The 8213-nt window shown below is 41.7% G+C and overlaps 1 long non-coding RNA gene across 1 annotated transcript in view; it reads right to left on the bottom strand.

Moving 5' to 3' along the window:
• Nucleotides 1-282: 282 nt before the first annotated feature.
• LOC142656155 (uncharacterized) overlaps nucleotides 283-8213 on the bottom strand; it is a 29498-nt gene continuing 21567 nt past the window's right edge. The window contains exon 3 of the long non-coding RNA XR_012849593.1: nucleotides 283-706. This is a non-coding gene — a long non-coding RNA (uncharacterized LOC142656155). The remainder of the gene's footprint in view (nucleotides 707-8213) is intronic.

Here is an 8213-nt window from a genome sequence, read left to right as displayed (position 1 = left end):
GACAGGACAATGCCCGGTTTGATGTGGCCCGAACATATAGACAGTTCATGGATGCTGAAGGCATTGATGCCATTAGCTGGCCCTCACGTTCTCCAGACCTGGATCCAATTGAGAACCTCTGGAACATTTCCAATCAGTGCATCTGATGCCACCAAGTAGCACCCTGGACAGTCCAGGAGCTCACTGATTCCCTGATCCAGCCCTCGCATCAGAAGCATGCCCAGACATTGTCGGGATGCGTACAGGCACCATACAAACTGAGTCACATTATGAGCTCTTCTGATAAAATTCTGGCAAATTTGATCCGCCATCAAATTTTTACTTTGATTTTTGGGGGTGATTTGGAATCCTGCCCTCAGTTGGTTGTTGATTTTGGTTTCCATTGACTGTTGATTTGTCATTTTGCTTTCAACAAATTACATCATTTATATCAGTAAAGATCTTCAACTTGAATCTTTTGTCCATCAAAATCTGATGTTTGATTTAAAACTTCCCTTCATTTTTTTGAGCAGTCTATATATCAATCCGCTCAATCAATCACACCCTATGACATGCCGCCCATAGGTTAGACTGCATTTTCAACATGGCATTTTCCCTTTAAGGTTTCCTCCGGGATGTGGAAGAGGACCGATGTGGCAGGGGAGGGAAATCCAGCAGAGGAAAGGTTTTTTCTTTTTTTTTAGTTTTCATCTGTTTTGCGACGTTCCTGCAGAATTAATGAGAGTTTTAAAAACATTAGACAAATAGTATGTTCATTTTTAGTATTTGGTCCCTTAGTGAGCGACATTATATTAAAATATTTCAGGCAGAACAGCAGTGGTACCTGGAGAACCATGAGAAATAGAATATTGTTCTATGAGTGTAACCCATAATTGGATTTATCAGTTTGTCTATAAAAGCTTAATTAATAAGCATAATAGTTATTATCTTGAATAAATTTAAGGCCGCGTGGCATCAGCACAAATTTTTCTGAATTGTGCACCCTTCTTAGCTCACATTTGATCTGATGCGCCAGTGTGAATAAAAAAACGGAAGGCTTTGTTTGACATTAAAAAACAGTTTTCAGCCTGCCAGTATCTAAGGCTGACAGAACCCTGGCACTTCAGGGACATTGTGCCCTTTGTCAGAAAAGAAAAAAAAAACATACACGCGTTGCCTTTTCCTGCTTCCTTTCATTCCCACACAATGCAAATCCTGTGATGAAACATATAAATCAGTTTCGTATTTCTAGAGCGCATGCAGTGTCAAACATTGGCACCGTCTTACAGAGTCAAAGTACCTACGTGGCTAAGGGGGTCAAGGTCCACTTTACACTGGACCTTATACAGGCCTGATTTCAAGGGTACCGGACCACCATCTAATGTGTCAGGGGGTCTCCTGATTCACTCCTGAAAGCAGATGTCGGAGAAAAGAAGGATCAGACAGTTGGATTTCAGCATGCTCAAGCCGTTTATTCTCAGGGGAGATAAGCCACCTCTAGAGGTGTCTGGCAGCAGCTTACTACCCTCTCCTGGGCACTCCTGAACTGAGCGTGCGTGTGTTTGGGGGGCAACGAGAGGAATAGCTATCAGTCAACGATTATTCGGCTAAGAGTTAATACGTATGGCCAGCTTTAGAGTTATTCACCTTTTTGAGAATCAATAAAGAATGACATTTTTTCTCTACTTTCGCTTGACCATTGAGTTTAGCCCTCGTCAGGACATTAATTTACTGGAAGTGTATGTAACCTTTCAGGTGACTTTTTAGAATAAGCTATCATACGTGTACATAATAAATAACACTATTTCTGATAATTATATGACTTAGAGCCAGCAGAGGGGGAACATTTCTAAAAACGCAGGATACATCCCTAATTCTCAGTTTTCCCTGAGCTAGTGCGTGTCTCTCATACAAAGTACACAGAGGACATTCTGCTCCCCAATCTCTTTGTAGAACACACACAGAAATTTCATCAACATGGAGGACATCATACAGTGGTAATAAGCAATGTAGCCGAGAATCCAGCACTTAAATGAGATAGAACATTTACTAAAAATGTTAGCAGCATGAAGAACATTATACAGCAGTACTGAGCAATGTATATGAAAATCCAGCACTAGGGTGAGATATAACACTTATTAGAAGCAAGTAGCACAGAGGACATTATACAGCAGTGTATCTGTGAATCAAGCACTGGGGTGAGATATAACACTTATTAGAAGCAGTAGCATGGAGAACATTATACAGCAGTAATGACCTGTGTAGCTGTGAATCCAGCACTGGCGTGAGATATAACACTTGCTAGAAGCAGCAGCAACATGAAGAACATTATATAGATGTATTGAGCAGTGTAGCTGTGTATCCAGTACTGGGGTCAGATATGCCATTTACAAGAAGCAGCAGCAATATAAGAAGATTAAACAGCAGTAATGAACAGTGTAGCGGTGAATCCAGCACTGGGGTGATATCAAACACTAACTAGAAGCAGCAGTGATTCTAGCACTGGGTTGAGATATAAGACATACTAGAAGCAGCAGTAGCATGGAGAACATTATACAATAGTAATGAGCATTGTAGCTGGGAATCTAGCACTGGGGTTAAATATAACACTTGCTAGAAGCAGCAGCATAAAGGACATTATACAGAGGTAATGAGCATTGTAGCTGTGAATCCAGTACTGGGGTGAGCATAACATTTACTAGAAGCAGCAACATAAAGAAGATTAAACAACAGTAATGGGTAGTGTAGCTGTGAATCCATCTCTGCGATGATAAGGAACACTTATTAGGGCAGTAGCAGCAGCAGCATGGGGAACATTATACAGCAGTAACGAGCAGTGTAGATGTGAATCCAGCACTGAGGTGAGATATAACCCTTACTAGACACCACAGCAGCGTCTCTGCCTTTCTCTCACTCTGCTCCTTCTCCGTTCTCCCCTTCCCGTCTCCATATACTTCTAAGGGACAAAATGTAACCTGATTTTTCAGTGATCTGTTAAATCATTTGGTCTCTCAAGACGTATTTCAACAGTAAATTTAGAGTGAATGGTCAATGCAGGAGGCAGGGGGGGAAATGCCTGATATTACGAAAAAGTTGTAAAAATGTTAGTGACCATTTAAGCTCCCCAACTCAATTCAGAGCTCAGACCTTAATTTCCGGCTGTAATGTGGGATTTAACACCTTTCTTTTACAAATCAGCGTTTGCTATCATTACCAAGAGTGTGACATGGGTCCCCATAGCAAACCATGGAATGGGGTCGCACTCTATCATGAACATTATCTGCAACAAGCAAATTCACATTATATCACATGGGAGTAATACATCTCCGGGGCTCTTCAGACAATGTAGCAGTGGCTTCTCAGTGGATCTACAGCAGATGCCGTCCCTGCTACTCTAGAAGTTATGTCCTTGTTTTCTCCCCTGCCTCTTCCTGTAGATAGTTGTCAGTTGAGCCCTTCATGGGCCGATTTCTTGTTTAGCCGGCAGCTATTCCTCACAACCACATGCACATGTACACTTTGTTCGGCTCAGGGTGCATGTTTTCTTGATAGAGAGAGGGGAATAAGCCGCTGCCAGGGTTATCTCCCATTAGAACAAAGGATCAGGCAGGTGGAGATCCAGTCGGGACACCCACACCCCCATACACATTAGATAGTCAGCTTGCCCCGCCAAGATTTGCGGGTTCAGACAACATTCATCTATGTATGGGCACCTTTAAAGCTCTCAAATAATACTCCACTTATACTAATGAGCATATATGATGATATTCTCCTTGTGAATCACATGACCTTTCTAGGACTCTTTGTCTGAAAAGTAAAAAAAAAACCTCAAATGATAGAAAGAAACAGCTGAACCTACTCATGCTCCTTGTCTGTGCCAGTTCTGATATGAATTAATTAACGTACAGTTAAATTATCATCCCACTAATATACTCGTAGACACACTTTATTACAGCCCCCGGGGATCTCATTTAGATGTTTTTTTTTCCTACAAACGTAGCAAATTATTAATGTTGACTGGAGCTCCGTGAGGCCTCCCTCTCCTCCTTTCCAATTACGTAGCCAAAAATTACGCCTTTGGAAGTGTTTCTGTTTCGGCTAAATAACAGAAGATCTAATAAAAACTTGCACAATTTTTGGTTTCTTTTTGAGAGATATTTCTAAATGAGAATTCTGACTAGGCGCTGATACTAATACTTTATGAAGGTGCACAACATTCAATATCAACTGGTTCCAATTAGTGTAATTTTTTTTTACATATTTTTAAGAAACAATCATTGTCATTTATATGGAGCTTTTTTCCTAATGTAAGCTGTGGTTCTCAATTTGTTTAGTACAAAAATAACTTCCCCTGTTTTACAATTCACACTGGAGGAAAGTAAATCCAAAAGCCGCAAGTGGTTTGGGTGTTGGCTAAACTAAATTGTGGAGTCTAAGGAATCTATCCGTTCTTCACCCTAGAACCCTGCAAGGGGGTATTGTCTTTGCTGGTCGAATGCACAGGTTACGGTCTTCAGGGTAGTCACCAATTGGTGGGGGTGTGCTGCAGGATCGCAAAAGCAATGCAAGATTAGGATCAAACTAAAGCCAGGGAAAGTAAAGCAGAATAGTGAGTTCAGCTCTGAAGTATAATACAGGCTGCAACTCAGGATCAGTACAGGATAAGTAATATAATGTATGTACAGAGTGACTCCACCAGCAGAATGGTGAGTGCAGCTCTGGAGTATTACACAGGATGTAACTCAGGATCAGTACAGGATAAGTAATGGAATGTGTGTACACAGTGACTCCACCAGCAGAATAGTGAGTGCAGCTCTGGAGTATAATACAGGATGTAACTGAGGAATAGTATAGGATAAGTAATGTAATGTATGTACACATTGACCCCACCAGCAGAATAGTGAGTGCAGCTCTGGACTATAATACAGGATGTAGCTCAGGATCAGTACAGAATAAGTAATGTATGTACACAGAGACTCCACCAGCAGAATAGTGAGTGCAGCTCTTGAGTATAATACAGGATGTAACTCAGGATCAGTACAGGATAAGTAATGTAATGTATGTATACAGTGACTCCACCAGCAGAATAGTGAGTGCAGCTCTGGACTATAATACAGGATGTAGCTCAGGATCAGTACAAGATAAGTAATGTAATGTATGTATACAGTGACTCCACCAGCAGAATAGTGAGTGCAGCTCTGGAGTATAATACAGGATGTAACTCAGGATCAGTACAGGATAAGTAATGTAATGTATGTACACAGTGACTCCACCAGCAGAATAGTGAGTGCAGCTCTTGAGTATAATACAGGATGTAACTCAGGATCAGTACAGGATAAGTAATGTAATGTATGTATACAGTGACTCCAACAGCAGAATAGTGAGTGCAGCTCTAGAGTGTAATACAGGATGTAACTCAGGATCAGTACAGGATAAGTAATGTAATGTATGTATACAGTGACTCCACCAGCAGAGTAGTGAGTGCAGCTCTGGACTATGGACTATAATACAGGATGTAGCTCAGGATCAGTACAAGATAAGTAATGTAATGTATGTATACAGTGACTCCACCAGCAGAATAGTGAGTGCAGCTCTGGAGTATAATACAGGATGTAGCTCAGGATCAGTACAGGATAAGTAATGTCATGTATTTACAAAGCGACTCATCATTTTTTGTAGATTTATATCATGTTTACACTGTAAGTGATGTTGATCTGAGAATGTACAGTGTAAGGAGGATTTCTCACTATACAAACCTCTTTATATTGTGGCATCTATAAGATATTTCCAACTCAGTAAGAATTCCTATTTGAGAATCTGAGAGGTAAAGTGATTGTGCTAAACAGTGTATAAACATTTGATATTTGGACAAGAAGGACAAATGTCTCCTACTCTACCTTTACCCACCCTGGACTTATAACTAGTTTAAAAGAAGACCCCTAATAAATCTGAACCACTGTGTTATGCCAAGTGCAGGTCCTGAGGTCGGAGAGGATAATACAGGGATCTCCTCTTTGATGTTCTTTGATCTCCTGTGTCATGGCCTCCTCCTTATACTGAACTAGGCTACAAAATGGATTGTTTTTGGGTATTCCTTAAGAGCTACCATTGACATAATTGTGCACAAGAGCTTACTATAAATAATAAATGTTATTGCTTTAAGTCATGAAAAGTATAAAAAGTATAAAAAAAGTATAAAAAAAAAAAAAAATGGTGACGTTTTACATAATGAATTTCTAGAATTGTAGACAATGCTTACTGTTAAAAATGTTACAGGTATGTTCGGATATATGACAGGGCTGGTGAAATCCACAGGAGTTTGCGGAAGTTTTAATTGCATGGATGCAGACGGAAGCACAGGATAGTTTGACCCAGATAGACTTTTGATTGATAGACGCGCACAAAGTTCAGCGACATTAAAGTTACGACTTATCAAGTTTTATTTTATCCAAATTTTGCATAATGTGAGTCCGAACAAGACGAATCTGTCATCCCATCCATCACCCAGTGGAGAGGAAGAGATGGAAGAGTAAAAATAATCTTATGTACGGCAACATTCAATAATGAACCAGGCTGAAAAAACTAATATGCAAGAAAACCGCGGACCCAAACCCAGGCCAATCGTACATGAGCGTAATACAGGGGCATTTCTACGCCCATAATATGGCCACATCTCCTGGCCCCAATACATGTCTAATGTCCCGAACTAACAGCATCAAAGAGACCTATGAGGCTTATAGTTCGCTTCATCAGACCCACATACGGTGTAGTCATCAACAGAAATTGTACTCAGAGCATATATCAAACCATCAGGTATGACAATGATTATCAAAAATCCAAAAATATACCTGATGTAAAAATAACACCAAGTAGACAGCAAAAATAAAATATATAAATCTTTATTATCCCATACGGGAGAAATTACCCACAAAAAACATACATTTAAAATACAAAGAGCTAAAAACACCCCGGATGGGAATGTACACCAAGTCCCATGGAAATGACCATATATTATAACATGATGACAGCATATGATATACTAGTAGAATAACCAGAAGATCCAATATCTAGAATGATCAACTATAAACGGCAAGATATAACTCAATAATTATGCACAAGTACATCAAAGTCTAAGTGAATACGTCATTTACCTGAAGTGGACATGGTGAAAAAAACACACTCCGATCCGAGGACCACCTCGACGTGCGTTTCGCTTCTTCGTCAGGAGGTGGTCCTCGGATCGGAGTGTGTTTTTTTTCACCATGTCCACTTCAGGTAAATGACGTAAACCACCTCATTATTATTAGCGGTTGTAGCTCTGCTGCATCTATGGGGCCTCCTGTTATTTAGCGAGTTGCATTGCCCTGATTGCTCACATACTGTGCATACGTCTACACCAAGCTTCTGTCTTCTGATTTCAAATAGAAGTTTTTATATTACATCCGCTCTTAGAAGGTAAATATTACTTGATTTTGGTTTTATATATTAAATCCCAGATGTCTGACTTTTACTCAAAGCTTTGAGAATATTCTTCAGATTATAGAAATCGCTGATGTTAAATGTTTCCTTTGAACCTGCAGGATGTTTTTGTTTCTCTACATTAATGTCTGGGAAGCCCCCCGTATGCTGATGTATACATTTATACTATGTAAGGGCAGCTCTCCAATTAGTCCAAATGGCACATGTCCCCCCTCCACCTCCTCCCGTTCCCTCTCCACCTCCTCCCGCCCCCTCACCACCTCCTCCCATCTCTCTCCACCTCCTCCCGTCCCCTCTCCACCTCCTCCCGTCCCTCTCCACCTCCTCCCGACCCCCTCCACCTCCTCCCGTCCCCTCTCCACCTACTCCCGTCCCCTCTCCACCTCCTCCCATCCCCTCTCCACCTCCTCCCGTCCCTCTCCACCTCCTCCCGTCCCTCTCCACCTCCTCCCGTCCCCTCTCCACCTCCTCCCGTCCCCTCTCCACCTCCTCCCGTCCCCTCTCCACCTTCTCATGTCCCCTCTCCAACTTCTAACGTCCCCTCTTCACCTTCTCCCGTCCCCTCTCCACCTCCTACCGTCTCCTTTCTGTCACGAAGGGTCTGTGGACCCACTAGGCCATACCGCCTTGGCGGTAAGGCAGCTGGCCAACAGGGTGCAAGTGAATGTCTATAGTTTGTATAGGTACCTGTCGCAGCTCAGACAGCAGCAGGGCAGGCTCGGCTGGGACTAGGCAGCAGGCAGACGTCAGGTGAG

Source organism: Rhinoderma darwinii, chromosome 6, assembly GCF_050947455.1.
Source record: "Rhinoderma darwinii isolate aRhiDar2 chromosome 6, aRhiDar2.hap1, whole genome shotgun sequence".
Taxonomy (NCBI): domain Eukaryota; kingdom Metazoa; phylum Chordata; class Amphibia; order Anura; family Rhinodermatidae; genus Rhinoderma; species Rhinoderma darwinii.
Note: the sequence above shows the minus strand (reverse complement) of the source record. Positions and strands in the feature narration are given on the sequence as shown.